Source organism: Anabrus simplex, chromosome 6, assembly GCF_040414725.1.
Source record: "Anabrus simplex isolate iqAnaSimp1 chromosome 6, ASM4041472v1, whole genome shotgun sequence".
In the NCBI taxonomy this organism is placed as follows: Eukaryota; Metazoa; Arthropoda; class Insecta; order Orthoptera; family Tettigoniidae; genus Anabrus; species Anabrus simplex.
In genome coordinates, this window is record NC_090270.1 from 342,636,273 (window position 1) to 342,657,044 (window position 20,772).

At 36.4% G+C, this 20,772-nt stretch overlaps 1 protein-coding gene across 1 annotated transcript in view; it reads right to left on the reverse strand.

Annotated features, from left to right (window-relative positions):
* The window catches only part of LOC136875357 (probable peptidoglycan muropeptide transporter SLC46), a 175,403-nt gene extending 158,661 nt beyond the window's left edge, over positions 1 to 16,742 (reverse strand). The window contains exon 1 of the mRNA XM_067148900.2: positions 16,356 to 16,742. The gene's annotated coding sequence lies outside the window, so the exon portion shown is untranslated. The remainder of the gene's footprint in view (positions 1 to 16,355) is intronic.
* Positions 16,743 to 20,772: the final 4,030 nt, after the last annotated feature.

Here is a 20,772-nt window from a genome sequence, read left to right on the forward strand (position 1 = left end):
GACACTCTTCACTTTCATTGTATATTTTAATAATATTTTTTTTAGTTTTGCAATACTTAATAAGTAGTACCAATGGTTACAGGAACTTAATGCTCACTGAAAGAATTTAATTTCATAAGGGTGGTGATTTGGGGAGGAAGAGGAGAAGAAGTTCAACAGAAATTAAATGCTTGGAACCAGCAGTTTAAGCACTTTGGCCTAAAAACAGTAGTGATGTCAGTCAGCGCGTTAACATCCAACTGGAAAGTGTTAACCATTTTCAATATCTTGGTAGTACTGTATTGTAACACAAGGTCTTCTGCTAAAATCACTGGCAGAGTCCAAAAAGGAGCAGAATTTTATCAGCAAGTTTAGGTCTCGTCTGTGGGATAACCAAATACCTTTAAGTATAAAGAGAACCCTTTATCAGATATATTTTGTGCCGATAACTACATATGCCCTTGAAACCTGTACAATCAAGCTGCAGAAGTGAAGTTCCTGAGGTCAATGCTACACAAAACAAGAAGAGATACATCATAATAGAAAAGTAAAGCAGCTGCTAAGAACATCAAGACTCAAAAAGGATGGATCAAATGAGAACAGCAAGAAAATGGCTACAAAAGAACTGGAAGGCAAAAGACCTAGAAAACGGTGGCCGGTCAAGTAAAGCAGGAGCTGGAAGGAAGAGGAGTGGAATGGCATCAAGTTAAGGAGGAAGAAATTTGCACTCTTGTACCGCACCCGGGCGACTGGGGATGGTTAAAGGATGATGAAGGGTTCCAAAAGTACCCTATGCTTAAGATGAAACCTTACAGATACACCAACTTGCAATAGTTTAAAAAAATTCAAATTTGTACTGTTTTAATCAACTTAGAAGAAAAATAATATTCATGTTGGTGCTCACTATTATAGTAGAAATGTACTTAAGACTGTAAAGGCCTATGTCAAAAACTTCTTTATTTTAAAATGTGCCAGATGTGCCCCATTCTCCCTTACCTACGAATATTTAAAGGAGTTTTGCTCTACACATAGGAAGACACCAAATGCTTACACATCTCCCTTGGTAAATTATTCCTATCCCTAACTCCTCTCTCTGTAAATAAATATTTGCCCCAATCTGTCCTCTTGAATTCCAACTTTATCTTCATTTTGTGATCTTTTCTAATTTTACAAACACCACTTGAACTTATTCGTCTACTAATGTCATTCCGTGCCATCTCTCCACTGACAGTGGACAACAGCAGCAGAAAGACAGTGTAGACCTTCATTAGTAAAGAGTATAACTAAGAAGGTGGGAAACATGTGACTCAGGATAGGCAACCCCCTGTTAAGTAAAGAAAACTTTCTCTTCAGCGGTTCAGATAAAAACACAAACGTTGAAAACCGTCGTGTTCAACATGCCATAGAAGTATGAGACATTTGTCCTTGTCTCATCTTTCTACTACTCCCTTTCCCACATTGACCAGTCATTATGGTGCTTACCATACTCCTGACTTGTGGGTGGGGCGGTATCCCCTGTCTGTCGTAAGAGGTGACTAAAAGGGGCCCCACGGGCTCTCAACAGAGTCCTGGCATTGCTTCCACTTACTTATGCCAGGCTCCTCACTTTCATCTATCCTATCTGACCTCCCTTGGTCAACTCTTGTTCTTTTATGACCCCGACGGTATTAGAGCACTCGAACACTAAGGAGTCTTTCATTTTCATGCCCTTCATAGTCCTTTGTCATTCTTTGACCGATTCATTTTTTGAAGTGTCGGAACCCTTCCATTTTTTCTCTCTGATTAGTGTTATATAGAGGATGGTTGCCTAGTTGTACTTCCTCTTAAAACAATAATCACCACCACCACCTCTCCTTATATGACTAGTTTTGATACTTGTTAGTTTCTTGCTATTACTTGTACTCTTTTCTAAAAGTGAACGTACGTTTATTTCCAGTGTACCAATTGAGGAACAATGGAAGTGGAATTTATGAATATTGTCTCTTGAAAGATGCATACTTGTTTTTTGGTAGAATATTGATTAGAATACAGATAAATGGTCCTACTGGGTTTTTCTAGGTATGTATTTAGGTCTCCAGTGTGTCCTACAGGCTTCAAACAACACATCTTGTGCCATCACTTAGAATTAATAGTAATAATAATGTTATTTGCTTTATGTCCAACTAACTACTATTGTTTTTGGAGATGCTGGGGTGCCGGAATTTAGTCCCACAGGAGTTCTTTTAAGTGCCAGTAAATCTACCAACATGAGGCTGTTATGTAAGCACCTTCAAATACCACCGGACTGAGCCAGGATTGAACCTGCCAAGTTGGCGTCAGAAGGCCAGCGCCTCAACCGTCTGAGCCACTTGGCCTGGCACTAGCTAGAATCAGCCATTATTTATGCAATTTTAATAAGAGTTCAATTATCATGCTTTTTGACAAGACCCATGCATGATATAGATGATGATTCCCATAGGGAACCTGAAATATTTGTTCTGAATGAGTAAATTTATAATATCAAATGGTCCTTTATTGGATATTATAAATTTCCAGCTAACTCATTCCTGGTTGCTAGCGTTTCACCTCAGTGTGCTAAGTTGGGCTCATCAGTTGGTAAATAGCACACCCTCCAAGATGCGTGGCTAGTGCTGGCAACCAGGAATGAGTTAGCTGGAAAATTTATAGTGTCCAATAAAGGACCATTTATATTGGTATTAAGGTCCATGCAATTGTATCATCCTGCTGATAGTTTTTCAAATAGTTTACAAAGATAATTTTTTTTCATGTCCCACTGACACCTACACACTGTATGTCAGGCCATAGATCTTACTCAGCACTTTCCTTTTCAATCCATCAATTCTCTCTTTAAGTGCTTTTGGAGTTGCCCATATCTTTCACCCATACATGAATACTGACCAAATGAAGTCCTGTAAAGATGGATCTTGCTTATCTAAGGTACCAAGGTTTACTAAAACAGGTGTTTTAAGGTGAAATGGATATGAGTAGCACTCATTATCCTTCGCCGTACCTCCACCTTGCTTTTGTTCAACACTATGGAGCCTGAATGTTTCAACTATCTCAAAACAGTGTCTGCTGATACTGACAGTATGTCGATCATTCTTTACTTAGTTCTTTTGTCGCTGACTAGTATAGGGATAACAAACCTATGACACGCGAACACAACTTCTGTGGCACATCAGACAACATACTAACAAAATTATTTGAAGGTTTTTAACATGTAATAAATATGGTAGGTCAGAAATATAGCAATAATAGGATATTTTAATATTACACTTTAATAAAAAGGTATGTCTCGATTAATTCTATGGCCATATTTTTTACTAATATTATTAAAGAAAATTACCTTCTTAAAATTGACCTGATTTTTAAATGTTATTTTCAGTAATGTTTGCATAATAAAATCATGAAACACTCAGGCTAATGGATTTATGTTTAATGCAAACTAATACTTAAATGAAGTCATATGGTGGCACAATAGACAGTAAAAAGCAACTGACAGACTAGTCGGTAAAGGTTTGCCATTCCTTGCCTTCCTGCAGAAACCAGAATGTATCAACAAAAACCTGTGACAGTGTTTCACTCATCATATGCAGAAGCTAAGATCGTGTCAGTCCTAACAATTGCCTTCTCCTTCATACGACCGTTTTCACGTCTCACCTTCTCTAGAACAACAGGGTTAGTGACAGAGGGTCACCCTATTTGAACTACGACATCAGTCTAATGCACTCAGGTGGGATGTCCAGTTCCTGCATTTATCTCCCATGGTGCAGGTTGGTCATTGCTGTCATGTGGAGTTCTTTGTCAAATTCTAGACCTTCTGTCAGCATGAAGATGAGATCAGTAATTGCGTGTCCACTGATATGAGTCCACCATCCTACATGAGAAAAATCGAAGAGTTTCATTCATTCATTTCTGCATTTGGTCAGCATTTCCAAAAAACGGCACCTGCGATGGCCATCAAGTAGCTACCTGACTTACAGAAATAATTTGTGGCGCTTACTGTGCGTCACCTCATAATCTACCAGACTTTTGGGCTGAGCAGCAGTCGCATGAGAGGCCAAGGCCATTCAGGGTTGTAGCACCATAGGGTTTGGTTTGGGAATGAAACCACAATCTTCTCAAGGAATGGCTTCAGGCGGCTCAGTACCAGAGAGGTGAAGATCTTATAGCCTGTCTCAAACAATGAGGTACCTTGATACTTATTTATTTGCCAGTGAAATTTCACCTTTTTTAAACTCTGGACACATGACTTCCTTCTCCATTTCCACTGGAATCTCCTCAGTTGACCAAATATTTGAAATCAGCTGTCTCAGAACTCCCACTACAGTGGCAATGACAAATATATTTCTGAAATACTGTAATAAAATTTTGAATTCCTGCAGACTTAAAAAAAAAAAAGTTTCAGCTAAATGCACTAACAATGTCTTTGAGAAGCAACTGAGCAGGAAGCTAAGCTCTGCATTCGGGAGACGAGTGGGTTCAAGCCCCACTGTCAGCTGTCCTGAGAATGGTTTTCTGTGGTTTCCCATTTTCACTTCCAGACAAATGCTGGGACAGTTCTTATTCATAGACCTCTTTACCCATTTTCATTCACCATCATCTCTGGTTGTAATTTTTTTAACGTTATATGTTAATGCCATACTTTCACACATGTGTAACATCTCACTTGGGAATTAATGTTGTCGTCAACTCCCGCTTGGAGTGCTGTGCCAGCATACAGCGAGCCACCTGGTGATGAATGAACATACCACTACAGTTCTTCAATGGTAAATTCTTAAATTCAAACCCTCATTATTGTAGATAGGTCCAGAAAGGTGACTTAAGGGGAAGGTTTCAAAATTCATTCTTAATGTAAATTTCTAAATTTTAATATCATCTTTTAAATGTAAATTTTCAAGCAAGTCTAAGTTGTAACTTAGGGAATAAAGAGTGTTCACATGAAGTCATATGATGGCTTTCATGATGATCCTACAGGTGGCACAATAGACAGTAAAATGGGAAACCAAGGAAAACCATCTTCAGGGCTGCTGACAGTGGGGCTCGAACCCACAATCTCCCGATTACTGTATACTGGCCGCACTTACGCGACTGCAGCTATCGAGCTCGGTAATATAGGATATTAAGTGTTTCTCAAAGTGTATTTCAAAAGGAGTTCAAGTGTTTCGCCTCCTAGCATTTTGCTTATGGCCGATTTCTTAAACCTCTTCTTTTGACTACCAAGACCATTTAGAATGGACACTTACTGTAGAAGACTTCCTCGTGGACAGTCAAGACTTTCTTCTGAAGATGCGAGCAAAGTTTTCTGCAAAACATAAAGGGTTTCACCTTGTTTTCTTTGCATGGCATAAGCCCATGTCATGTCTACTGTCTGTAATATTTTTTTTTCTTTAACAGAACATCTGATAAAATGGAAACCAGAGAATTACTGTACATCAAAGTTTATCATACATGTATTTCAGAAAAATAAATTCAGAGAACCAAATCTCTATGTGCAACAATTTATGTCTGATCAGTACAGCAGTCTGTGGAAATTCTTTCAGACAAGTAAGCCCTAAACCAGAAATACAATGTTTTATAATTTTCAGTTAGCTGTGTTGCTTTCTTATGCTGTACTGTACAATACCAAATACTGTAAGAGAGTAAAAACTGGGTGAACAGGGATATCTTATGCATAAACTTGAGGTGACAGATATGAATATCGTAATGTTGACTACTAGTAGCCTCCTGGCAAGTAGGAAAAAATGGTAAGAAGGTATTTTTATACTGAAGAGATAAAAAGCTAAGTTAGGAATGAACTTGTTCAATACAGCAACAGGTATCAATCAGCTTTGATGGTAGAATCATGTGAAATGAATGAAGGAGAATCGGGAGAAAATGTCCAGGCTTGGCTTGAATGATTTCAAGATAAGAAGCAAGGGATCATAAGTGACCACTGTGGTAGCTGCACATAGAGATTTATGAAGTAGATTCATTCAGTGACACTTGTAGGCATAACACACATAAGGTATAACAACTTTTTCTGAGAAAAAAAAAAAAAAAAAAAAGGTAAAGTAGTGTATGTATGTATGGTTGCTAAAAAAATTATGAGCACATGGTATTGTATGTTCCTCGTATTTAATATTTTATCAGATTTAATCTGAATTATTATCAAAATATATTTCACCTCCCATGTAGATACAAACATGTCTACAGGTTCAATATTGTATCCATGAGAAACTTATACAACACCATGCACTCATTCCTTGTTTTGAGCGACTGTACTTATCTTCCATTTTTATATCACCTACATCTCATGCTACTGAAAATGTGTCTTATGTAGGCTTAAGCCGGCATTACACCTACCGGGTACTCGGCCGAGACAGTGCATTCGTCCGAGTACTCTGCTAATGTGATAAGTACAGTCAGTACTCGGCCTAGTAGCGATCGAGTGATTTGGGTAAGACAGTGGACAGAAACCTTCGATGACAATGGCTAAATGGAGTAGTGAAACAATGTTAAAATTCATTCAGGAATACAAAACACACAAATGTTTATGGGACTTCAAATCTGCTGTGTACAAAGACAAAAACATCCGTGATGCTGCTTATCACAAGTTGGTAGAAGCTATGAATTTACCTGACTTTGGTGTACCAGATGTAAAAAATAAAATTAAAAACTGTTGTTGCTAATGTTATCTTCGATTTCCTCTATTATGGCAGGTATGATCACATTGCAATAGTGTTCAAAAATTCTCTTAATTTTCCTCATTTCCCTACTTCGCATAACCATGTTCCCACACCTTTTAAACGTTTCAATGCACTGACTCGCCCACTGTCTCTTCCTCGTGTAATCACATCTACACCTCAATAAGTTACTCGGCCGAGTAACAATGCGAGTGACTCAGCCCAGTACCCGCTAGGTGTAATTTCAGCCTTACAGTTTCTGTCTGTGATGATATGTGTGGTTATATGTTGGCAAGCTCAGGATTGAGAAAGGAGTTTCTGAACTTCAGCATAAACCTCATTCTGTATGGTAACAAAGTACCCAAGGTTGTGACTTGAAAAAAAAAAAAACTTGATAATCCACACAAGGTTCTCATTTAGAGGAATTTTATGACAAGCAAGTTTTGCTTGGAAGTAGTTTCTGAATGTTGAATTCAACAGTTTGCAGTTGGTGCTCATGGGGTAAAAAAAAAAGAAAAGAAAATGATGACACTTCTAGTACACTGAATAAAATTTTAATATATCCATTAAAAATAACAATATTGAAACATTGTAAACAAGCATCAGCTTTCTCATATGTTATTGAGAAAAAAAAAATATCACCCTGTCTTACTTTGCAAGCATGAATAACATGTGAATAAAAGATTATTAATGACAACTGAAAATAACACAAGAGTGGAATATTTCTCTCTAAATATACACGTTTCTAAATGTCAACTGAAATAAAGCAACAAATTTCAAGAACATTATATTGAATAATAAACAAAAAGGCTACCAGTAATTTAAAAGCAACTAGCAATTTCATATTATTATATACTATACCTAATACAGAATGAATTGTAGCTATTACTGCGTATAAGTTGCAATAGTATATTTAACTCGACTATTATTTTTACAGACAGGCAGGATTCTTTGGCATACACCTGTAATGCCTCTTCAGATGTGAAGATTATTTCATGTAACAGATGAGGCCAAGTAAACCATGTAAACAGAACAAATAATAATATTGTTGTTTTATGTCTCACTTTAATTTTTTATGGCTTTTGGAAATACCAAGGCACTGGAATTTTGTCCTGCAGGAGTTCATTTATGTGCCAGTAATTCTACTGATACAAGGTTGACATATCCAAACACCTTCAAATACCACGGGACTAAGCCAGGATCCAACCTATCGCTGGGCTCAGAAGGCCAGCGCTCTAACGTTTGAGCTTCTCAGCCCAGCAATAAAATTTAAAGCTCTAATTTCAACTGGTATAAGATAAATAGATTGAATTTCATTTTTTAATAATTTTTGAATTATTTTTTATCTAATCATATTTTAACAGTCAAATATAGGTGAGAAATAAGCCAATTTTTGGCACCTATTACGAGATTGTGACACTATAGACTAAAATGAAAAAACAGCACATTTTTGTTAACATTCATGACTTTCAGCAGTATATTATAACTGGTCATATTTTTAAGGGGACTGGTATAGACCTGTGTTACAAACATCAAAAATATTTTTTTATATTTATAGGCCAACTATAACAGTATATTCTGGTAAAAGAATTTTGTAAATATCCACATCAGTTATAGTATTATGAATTAAAAAGCAAAATGCTGCATTTTAGCAGTGGGTAAAAGGTTTGTGGTTTAGTGCATGTCTCAGAAAACTACACTGCTCATTTCCCGTAAACTACATAATTAAACAAAAAAAATTCCTCATAACATCTAAACTAAGTGGTATATCTTAATGAATTTTCCCCCTTGAATTCTTAGGTATAATGTCTATAAAAATGACCAGAATCGTATCCGCCTCCATAGTGTAACAATCAGTGTTATTAGCTGCCGTCCTCAGGGACCCAGGTTTGATTCCCGATACTGCCAGAAATTTAAGAATGGCAGGAGGGCTGGTATGTGTTTGAAATGGTAGATGCAGCTCACCTCCATTGGGGGTGTGCCTGAATAGAGCTGCACTACCTCAGAATGAGGAAAAGAGCTTTTTTTTAAAACCAGAATTGTGCGCTTAAGACCAATACCTGTTTGGACAAAAATTATAATCTACTTCCCAAATATTGACCAAAACATGTTATATTTTAATAAAAATAAAAATTGATACTGTAAAGGCTTCTTGTGGACAATCAAGATTTCTTCTGATGACGCAGAGTACAGTTCTCTGTGAAATGTAAAGAATTTCACCTTATTTTCTTGACATGGCATAAGCCCAAAAGCCTATACAGTATCATGTCTATAAGTACGGGCCGTGAAAGCATCAATTGAAACAAAATAAAAATTGCTAATTTTGGAAATAAATGTGTGGAAGTGGTCAGTTTTGTTGCTATGACTTCAAACAACACAACTGTGAAAGCATGGCCATGTTATTAGACTTAAGAACATCTCATTAATGGCTCAAATTCATTGTCATATAAAGTAGCAAAAGCATTGCTGAGTCATGCATTATATGACAGCACATTCTTGACAATATGTCATGTTTGAAAAACTTTTGCTGTAAAATCTTGCCTTATTTAATCTGGTATCTTAGAGTATACTTCACTGTCAAGACATGAGTTGGCAAGTTCCGTGAGTTTTGAATTTCGACCCGTATGCTACTATTGAACATTTGTAGTTTCTTTCCCTGCGTATTAGACATTTACTCTCAAATCTTAGCTGGAAACACAGACCATTTTACTGATAAAACAGGCATGGGAAAGTCCCAGAAACTCCCTCCTTGCTAAATAGAATTCATGAAGGGACTTATGTCACACAGTAATCTGACATGAGAAATCGCAACCAATTCAGGCATATCTCGGGACTTCTGTGCATTGTTTAAGTGATAATATACATGATGGGAAAGATTACTTGAAGAATAAAAGTAGAAAATGTGCTAGGAAGAAAATAGTAACTCCATAAGCAGAATGTTCACTGATAAAAATTGTCAAAGGAAACAGGAGGGCATCTAATGCAGTTGTCACTTGAGAAATGAACAACATTGGTGTTGTAGTATCCAAGACAACAGTGTGTCAATATATATGGTTTAAGTTAAGAATGCAAAGCTCACTGCTGAATGAAGGAACAAGCCACCAGCTTTTCAGTGCAGAAGCCTGGAAAAGTACTTCTAATATGAATCTCTTTAACAAATATGTTTATGATTAAGGCAATTCTAACAAGTATTTCAGTATTTTGGAAACATGGATCATTGTGTGTTTTACATCACACCCAACACAGACACGTCTTATGGCGATGATGGGATAGGAAAGGGCTAGGAGTGAGGGGGAAAGCAACCATGGTCTTAATTAAGGTACAGCCTAGTGTGAAAATGGGAAACCACAGAAAACAATCTTAAGGGCTGCCAACAATGAGGTTCAAACCCACTATTTTTGGAATGCAAGCTTCACAGCTATGTGACCCAAACTGTATAGCCAATCAGTTGGGCCTACAAGCTTGCTTCAGTGACAAGCCCACTTTTGAAGTTTCAAGAGAGAAGTCCCAAGTTTTTGAGCAGATTATCAAGTGATAAACTGCATTCAGGGATGGGATGAATGAAGCCCCCAACTTGCAGCGAGGAAAGGAATTGTGTCGGCTGCCGAGGCCTGTTGCACTCCTCTGGGGCAACTATTCAACAAGTCATGATCTGGTCAGTGATAAGTGAAAGGTACAATGTGTCAAGATAATTTCTTGAGGTACTACTGATTCTGCAGTTTGGTGGGTTCGGCGAGGATGAAAGAAATATTTTAGTGCTAGATGGGGCTCTATGTCGCACAGCCAAATCTACTAGGAAATATTTTAGGGAAAACAAAATTTCTCTTCTGGGCTGGCTTGATAAAATTAATCCAATTTAAATCCCATTGAAAATGTGTGCCAATGTCTGAAATAGAAAACTGATAAAGAATGTATTACTATTAAACTACAGGTAGTTTCATTGGAACTACAATGAAAGATCGGCTGCAGCAGCCTTATCTAGTATTGAAAGTAAGCCCCACAGAGTGCAAGGAGTCATACAAGCTAAAGGCGGAGTGACAAAACCTACAACCTGTTTTCCAGTCAGGGATGGGATGAATGAAGCCCCCAACTTGCAGCGAGGAAAGGAATTGTGCCGGCTGCCGAGGCCTGCACACTCCTCTGGGGAAATGATTAATGACTGACAGATGAAATGAAATGATATAGGAGAGCGCTGCTGGAATGAAAGATGACATGAAAAACCAGAGTACCCGGAAAAAAATCTGTCCCGCCTCCATTTTGTCCAGCACAAATCTCACACAGAGTGACCGGGATTTGAACCACGGTATCCAGCGGTGAGAGGCCGGCACGCTGCCGCCTGAGCCACGGAGGCTCCCACATAATATTATAACTACTATGTTTAAATATAGTATCATCATTATAATTACAATGATGTCATATGTGAGAAGACTTGTAATATTCTTCAACATGTCAAATTAAACAGCACTTCTCAGATAAATGGAAGATTTTTTAAAATGTTGAGTCCAATAAATCGTTCAGGTACTGTATTAATAAATGGCCCAGTTATGAGGGAATTTTGAATGTTTAATTAGTGAGTGGGATAATTCCTATGCCAGTTCTGAAACATGCAATTCAGTTGTATACCTGTATTATTTAGACATTTTCATTACTGTACATATGGTAGGGATTGAGATAACAAAATATGAAAAATGATCAACTTTTTAAGGCTGTAACATAATTATATCAACCCTAAGCATGGTTGTTGCCCTCTTTGATACATCTGAAGAGACATTACAACTTTTTAATGTACCTTTGTAAAAATTATTAGACATGAACCTGAAGTTCATAAATGTTAATGTATCAAATAAATCACATGAATAGAGTCTTATAAAGACCTCTTAATTATTTTTGTATTAAATAATGTAAGAGGTACAAGAATCTCATGAGATTTCATTTGAAGTATAATATGAAGCATGAAATATGAAGATCTTTTATAAGATAGCCATACATACCAATCTCTGCATTGATTTTGGACATTTGCACAATTATGATTACCCATTATTGATGGGGTAACCCAATTAAACAGTAAAATATATTATCATAGTACATTCAGTTCTCAGTAAAATATGTTTAAGTAAATACATTTATAATGAACATAAGGAAGGAGAAGACTACAGATCTCAGAAAATATGGCAAGAAGATAGCTCCATGTACGAGTATGAAAACAGAAAAATAGATAATAATAATGTTATTGGCTTTACGTCCTACTATAATAACTACTTTGATGATTTTCAAAGACCATAAAAATAGATATGGTATCGACTATATGTTAACAAGCCCCTGATGTTACAAAAATGGATGAGAGGATTATTCACATTATCAAGAGTGCGAAGTTGAGAACACGGAGAAATCAGGACCATATTAGAGGCTCTGCCTACAAAATGTAAAAAGGATTAAAACAAATGCTGCTCAGGAATACCTTAGGATCATTTTCCTGGACATTACCAGTCATCAACTGATGACGTAGTTAACTTATTGTCATCTAGAGATGACATACAGCCTACCGCTCAGTAACCTTTTATTACAGACAGGAAATATCAAGAGCATACCCTAACCTCATCCATGGAAGAAGGCAATTCAGAATGCTTTATTTGTAAGACGTAATTAATAATCATTAGAGTCATAAAATTGGACTAGAATCTAAACATATTTTTAAAGAATTATAGATTAATAGTTAAGATCAAGTAAATACATAGTAGCAACTAAACTTCTGAATTTGAAAAATATTCCAACTCCACTTTTTCCTGAAATTAACTTCATAGCATATCTGAATAGTATTGAGATGAAGAGAGGAGATAGTTGAGGTGTGAGCATGCATTTTCTAGGCTAATGAATATTTATTTTAGGTCATTCTGGCAAGTGATGAACATATTGTAAGAAGAGAAGGCTATGCAAGTCTGTTTGGTGTTCAAAGGATTTGTCGACTTTTTGATCATTGTGCTGCAGGTGTGTCACCTACTTATGGGAGGGGCACTCATAACACACATTCACAACATAAGGCAGAAGAAATCTAGCAAAAAAAAAAAAAAAAAAAAAAAAATCAAAGGACACAGGTACTAGGCGATTTCAATCAATCAATCCATACTTATCTGCATTTAGGACAGTTGCCCAGGTGGCAGATTCCCTATCTCTTGTTTTCGTAGCCTTTTCTTAAATGACTTCAAAGAAATTGGATATTTATTGAACATCTCCCTTGGTAAGTTGTTCCAATCCCTAACTCCCCAATAAATGAATATTTGCCCCAATTTGTCCTCTTGAATTCTAATTTTATCTTCATATTGTGATCTTTCCTAGTTTTAAAGACACCACTCAAACTTATTTGTCTACTAATGTCATTCCACGCCATCTCTCCACTGACAGCTCGGAACATATCACTTAAAAATCAAAAATAATAAAGGTGTTCTTTAATCCACCTATTCAGTACTTTAATTTCCACTTATAGTGGTTACATAAACGGACTATCAGTTAAATGGGACATGTTTTGCCCTCAATTTAGGCCATCTTCAGCCTGTTACTAAAATTCAGTACATAAAAACGTGAAAAATGTTAATGGAAACACTGTCAATGATTAAACCATAAACTATTTTGTCAGAGGCTAAAACTTATTCCATTAAAATTCTAATTAAAATGGTTCATTTAAAATTGTTAGTGGAATACCAAAGTGACAATGGCGTAATGCCAACGATGAACCACAAGTACAAAAATGAATGCAATAAATACAACATGTTCAAGGCTGCTGATGAAATCATGAGCATAAGGTGAAACTGAAGCATCAGTTGAATTATTGCAGAAGGGGCCCTTAGCACCCATAGGCAATATTATTGTCTGAGACCTTGTCAGGAAATGTCAGTAGATACCGGAAAATGTTCTATGTTTGTTGAAAGCTGTCATTTGCTATCTACTGTTGCGTTGGTAGCCGCCCTTCTGTTGGCTCTGAGTCGTGTATTATAATAAAAAATAATATTAAAAAAAGAAATTTATAACATCTAACATACCACTTAGACGAGCAGCTCGTCTTCTTTCTCCCAAGTCTTCCCAGCCCAAACTTTGTAACATTTTTGTAACGCTTCTCTTTTGTCGGAAATCACCCAGAACAAATTGAGCTGCTTTTCTTTGGATTTTTTCCAGTTCTTGAATCAAGTAGTCCTGGTGAGGGTCCCATACACTGGAACCATACTCTAGTTGGGGTCTTACCAGAGACTTATATGCCCTCTCCTTTACATCCTTACTACAACCCCTAAACACCCTCATAAAAATATGAAGAGATCTGCACCCTTTATTTACAATCCCATTTATGTGATTACCCCCAATGAAGATCATTCCTTATATTAACACCTAGATACTTACAGTGATCCCCATAAAGAACTTTCACTCACCGGGCGAGTTGGCCGTGCGGTTAGGAGCGCGCAGCTGTGAACTTGTATCTGGGAGGTAGTGGGTTCGAGCCCCACTGTCGGCAGCCCTGAAGACGGTTTTCCGTGGTTTCCCATTTTCACACCAGGCAAAATGCTGGGGCTGTACCTTAATTAAGGCCATGGTCGCTTCCTTCCCAGTCCTAGCCCTTTCCTATCCCATCGTTGCCATAAGACCTATCTGTGTCGGTGTGATGTAAAGCAAAGAGCTTTCACCCCATCAACGCAGCAATTAAAACTGAGAGGAATTTTCCTATTTGTGAAACTCACAACCTGACTTTTAACTCCGTTTATCATCATACCAATGCCTGCTGTCCATTTTACAACATTATCTAGGTCATTTTGCAGTTGCTCACAATCTTGTAACTTATTAATTACTCTATAAAGAATAACATCGTCTGCAGAAATCCTTCTCATATCATCATTTCCATACACTGTTTCTCACTACAAGAGAAATGACAGTAAACAAAGAAAATTTAATGTTGTCAGGGTGAATGGAACATGATACTGAATTTCAAAGATCACTTACAGAGAAATTTTAATAACTCTGCAACCCAAAAATAGCAAGAAGATGAAGGTGAATGAACACAAAACATTCACATTTCAATAGCTGCACAAGTATGACGTATCAGTTACTAAAGCCATGTGTTTCCTTTGCTCAAAAATAATATAAGATAAATGTTATGAAGCAAGAGAAAGTAAGTGACCTAAAGAAACTGTTTTCCTAGCACCTGACACAGTTTCCTTTATTAATAAATTGAAAGGAAACAGATGATTTGGAATGAAAGTGCAAATGTTGTTTGAAATATGCATTAGCCTGTAAGATTTTTTGAGCAATTTATATTTTTGTTCAAATATTTCAAGAATGACCCAGCTCCATTCAATGTTTGTAACTTCTTTTTTAGCAAAATGATAGGTACAGTACAGTCTACTGTTATAAACATGTGAGAGGTTTCATAAATTCCATGTTATCTCTGCAGTTTTCAAGAATTTTTTTTTTTTAATCTCCTGAACATTTTAGTTTCCTGGAGATGGGAGTTTTTTAAATTCAAAAGTTCAACTGTATGGTCATTTAGAGAGAGGTACCAATTTTGTGTGTGTGTGCACATGCGTGTGCGTGCGCGCGCATGCGTGCGTGTGCGTGTGTGTGTGTGTGTGAATGAAATAAAGCTGTGTAAAATGATGCAGAGACCTGGACAAAAATATTTATAGTCCAGTGAATGATAAGATTTTGGAGAGTAAGAAGCAATGGAGAGACTGGACCAGATATCGTGTCAGAAATTAAAAGTAGCAGACTGCAATAAATGACAAAGAATGGGATGATAAAGGTTTTCAAGGGGAAGCCAGGATGAGTTACAAGAGAGCAGGTCTATAACCAGGTGGCAGGATAATGTGGAAGACAACTAGGAGGAGGATGGGAGTTGAAACTGCTACTTTACATGTCAGAAAAGGAAGTTCACTTTTAAGCATGTGCAGTTTTGGAGGCAAATAAGAAAAAAAAAACAGATTATATTCAACTTTCCAACAACAGTCTTTGTCGATAAATGAAGACAAGAAATGAAATCTCATCACAACAATAGCTGACAAAGGGTTGAATTTGTAAGTAAGCATATTTACCTGTACTTAAAAAGCTCTTCTCTCCTTTAATGTAATCTTTGTATACTTCAATCCTAACATAATTTTCAATGAAAAGTATGTTCTTGTCAGATTGTCACCAGTGGAGGATTTCCTTCACTTGATAGTGTCAACCTCTATTGTGTCACAAATATTGAGGTTATAGAAAATTTGAGTACCTAGTAACTTCCACTCTATTTTGTTGTCAAGCAAATTTATAGCTTTACTATTAGAAATATATCTCCACTGAGACCGGGAAAAAGAAATTATAGCATTGTTAATTAATAGCTTTACTATTAAAATATATATCTCCACTGATAATAATAATACTGTTTTTACACCTCACTAACTAATTTTCTGGTTTTTGGAGACGCTGAGGTGCTAGAATTTTGTCCCAGAGAGTTCTTTTACATGCTACCAAATCTACCGACATAAGGCTGATGTATTTGAGCATCTTCAAATATCTCCAATGAGACCAGGAAAATGAAATTATAGTACTGTTAACAGATCAACAGCTACCATAGACACAGAGGACAGGATAAGTAATTTATCAATGCATATGGCATCTAAAATTGACATTTAATACACATTCCTTTAAAAATTAATACTGGTTCTGAAGTTCTCAAAATTTGTACATGCATACTACCTTTTTGCCATGAAATCATTTCCAATCCCACTTTGTTCTGCATAACATCTTCAGAGCAGTAAGTAGCATTATCTGTAGGAACAAGCGCTGTGACATGTTCAAGGTTAACAAGAACAAGGGCTATGATTCAGCCTTTCATTAACAAATGTGTAACAGTATAGTTTCTTATATGATATTACACTACAAAAATGGCTACTCCCTGCTGTGCAGAACAAGAGATTGCTATGGGGCAAGTCCCAACATATATTTTTCCTACTTTACTTTTATGAGAACGGGAACACTTTTGGTTTACTTGAATTTATATATATATACAAAGTCACCAAGTTTTTTCAAACCTCAATCATAGTATTAATTTATATTTTCTATGCTTGAGCAATAGGACGTGAAGCTATTTCTGAAATTCAGTAAATAATGTCCTTTATTGGATGTGAAGCTATTTCTGAAATTCAGTAAATAATGTCCTTTATTACAACAATCACCACCACCACCTGCATATTATCTATTAGTTTTCATTAGAAGTGAAAGTGCAAGGTTGAAGTGAGTTTGTACGATAAAACTCTGAGTTAACAACAGTAAAACCACTGCAGGTCATTTACATGTTACAAAGTTTAGAAAAGGATATCACTCTCTATAACCAGGATATAGAGAAACTGTTTTAATCCCATAATTATTTCAATACATTTGATAGTACTTAATAAGAATATTAATACATTATATGTACCCCATTCTCTTAAAATTAAAGTAACCAAACTCATTTTATTATTTGCCTTTATATCTATGATCACAACAAGAGACTGCTAAGTTGTCTGAAAAGTGAAAGCTTGAGCAATAAAATAATATCACCACAGATTAATGAAACTGCAAAACTAAATCAATTTTACAAGGCACATAAGTAAGACGGCTTATTTTGTTTTATATTTTCCATTATGTACAGACATTATATTTTAATGACATGTGATGTAAGACACTGACAAAATGTTGTGTGTTACAATAAAAGCAACAGAAACTGGGTTTCTAAGTAAGACATACCATTTACAGTATGTGCCAAGAAGCCAGCAGAGAATCTGAATTGTACGAGCTCCACATCACATCAGAAGGAAGAATTCCTAACAAGACAATTCAATGATAAATATGAATTAAAATTGCTATGCTAGGGAGCTTAACACTCTGGAGATGTAACACAATATACACTAAGCAATCATATGAAACCTTGCTTAAAAGATGGGAGTATTGTATCATTATTATAGCATATATCCATATAATATTATTTACTCACATAACCAATAAAGAAAAATACAGTAAACTCTTGATTATCTGGGCTAACCACCGGACAAATTTGCACAAATAACAAAAACACGGATAATATAATTTTGTGCATTTTAATGCACAACAAAACTTATTTGCCCACCTGGTGGCCATGATTGTTAAGGCGCTGAAGTCTAAATGGTCTGACACCGAGGTTAGCCAGTCTGAGTCCCATTGGTCGAAAAAAATTTCACCATCAGAATGTTGGCCGGCAGGGTAGGGGAGGTGGTGGTATACAATTTCTAATCACTAGATTGCGTGCCAAAAGCCTGGATTAAATTCCAAACCTCTCCGCAGTGCTCATATGGAGTGAGGGCATATGACGCTGTTGATGGTGATTCGTCCATCGGATGGGGACGTTAAGCCTTGAGCAGACCCCTTGGTGCTATTCGACAGGAGTAGGCTATGTGCCGGCACTGGGTTTCACCCTCTCCCTACTGTCATATATCACGTCATTCATTTCATCTCATTAACTCCTCTGATGAGGTTGACGTCAGGAAGAGCATCCGGTCATAAAAACCCGCCACGACAGATTCATCTCACCTCATACCCGACCCCGTAGGGAAACGGGACAAGGGATGGACAAACAATGCACAACAAAACTTATAATACAGAACATAAAATACATTTCGAAAATGCAATAATGCCAAACAATTAACACATCCAATAACCACTTTTAGAAATAAAGTAGGCCAATATAAAGATTATTTACAAAGTCTATTGTTGGTAAAACTCTTCAGGTACAAAAAGTACACAAAACAACAGTTGTAGTCATTTGGCAAAAAAAAAAAAGTAATGTTCTCTAGCTTTAGAGATTCATTTAAGTTCTTAGTGTGCCATTTGACAATCAAATGGTGAAGTGAAAATGGATTTTAACGTCGCCATGTAAATTTGATTTGCTGTAGACATGTATATAACACCTTTTTTGTTATGCTAATTTTACTATTTAACTTTCATTCTAGGCTGAGAATGTCCCCTACAGGGACGAAACATGTACCTATAACTTTGCTTTAAGAATAAAAACTTTTGTAAGTACAGTATTGTAAAGGTGGAACTTTTAATGTTAATATCTTTAAACTAGTGTTTAGTTCTCAAATAAAGCATGCCACCAGCAAATTTGTGGTTGAGAGTGCGCAGTTCACACATATCCAAAATGCTGTGACAAAAATAAAGGAAGTAAAATAAAAATAATAATACAACAAACCTTTTGGGTGCATCAATAACTCACATGCCAGATAATCCACACCCGGATGGATACTCATGAGTTTTTGTAAACCCTATAGTTTTTTATTATAAATACAGAGAGATGTATATTCTTGAATCATCAATAAGCACACTAATTCCTGAAGTTTGGCACTAGGTGTGTTCTGAAATAGGCAATTTTGGATTCCTTTCAAGATATCCTACTTAAGAGAAGTTCCGTTTTCAGAACTAGAAGCCACGTAGACCATACAGACCAAATAAACATCAAAATAGATAAGAGAGTCACAGTTTCCAAACTTATGTCTAAACTACATTTGAAGAAGAAAGGTCATCAACTTTATTGGTTTCATTTTAAGAATATCACTGGGCAAGTAGTTTCAAGAAACAATTTTCAAGTGGTTGGACGGTTTGGGACATGTAGCTATCAGCTTGCATTTGGGAGATAATAGGTTGGAACCCCACTGTCGGCAGCCCCGAAGATGTTTTCCATGGTTTCCCATTTTTACACCAGGCAAATGCCACGATCGCTTCCTTCCCATTCCTAGGCCTTTCCTATCCCATCATCACCATAAGACCTATCTGTGTCAGTGCGACGTAAAGCAACTTAAAAAACCAATATATTAGAATATCAAAAAGTTGTAAATAAACTAAAATGTGCTGTGTATTATTTAAAAAATAATATTATAATCTTATTTATTTGTGTCCATAACTGATACTATATAAACACATTTCTGATCCCCTTTCAAGACACAAAGAGCCTACAAAAAGTACCAAGTTGATTCCTTGAAACAAAGACTAACCACTCCAACACACAGCTGCGATTACAGATAATGCAAATTAACAAATGTAAAACCATTGCCAGGGTGGGTCATTTTTATGTTACAAAGTTTAAAAAAAGGATATAAGAATAGGGTATCACTCCAGCAGGGGCTTTGATTTTTCATACCATATTAATATTCTGTTATGAGCCCCTTAGCCACATTACTGAAACTGGAAACAAATTTCTCTATATTTTTAATAGTTTAGAAGTTATTTGAGGTGAAAATTTTAGGTGACACACGCTGTATAATAATGGACTTTCAGTGCAAGTTAATATTATAAAAGTATTTTAAAAGTATAATCTTTAAATGAAATGGTTAGTTACTACAGGCTCTTAACAATTCAAAGTATCATACATTTGTATTTTAATTAAGTATATTTTCAATTAGTAATGGTTAGCATTATTAGCTACTATCCTCCAAAGTTTGGGGTTGATTCCCATCCCTACTGAGCGAGTTGGCCGTGAGGTAATGGGTACGCAGCTATGAGCTTGCATTTGGAAGATGGTGGGTTCAAACCCCACTGTTGGCAGCCCTGAAGATTTTTACACCACCAGGCAAATGTTGGGGCTGTTCCTTAATTACGGACACGGCGCTTCCTTCCAACTCTCAGCATGACAGAAATTTAAGATAGGGGACCTGGTATATGGTTGAAAAAGTAAATGCAGCTCAACTCCACTGGAGGTGTACCTACAAAGAGTTGCTCCACCTCAGAGAATGAGAGGAAGAATATTTATTCTATTTTGATGAAAACGGATCAGAAAGGGAGAGGGTAGCAAATCATTATGTGCATCATACTCTAACTCTATCAGCAAAAATTCTTATCATAGCAGAGCTGCCTTATACCATTTTGGGCTACCATATTTATAATGTTAAATAATGAGATGATGATTGCTGTTTTAAGGGGCCTAACATCTAGCTTAATTAAGACTGAGCGACTGGGCTGTGCGGAACGGGCCACGTAGTTGTACGCTAACATTCAGGAGATGGTGGGTTTGAATCCCATCACTGGCAGCCCTGAAGATTTCATGCCAGGCAAATACTAGGGTTATTCCTTAATTATGTAGTTTTATTCAATAAAAATAAAATAT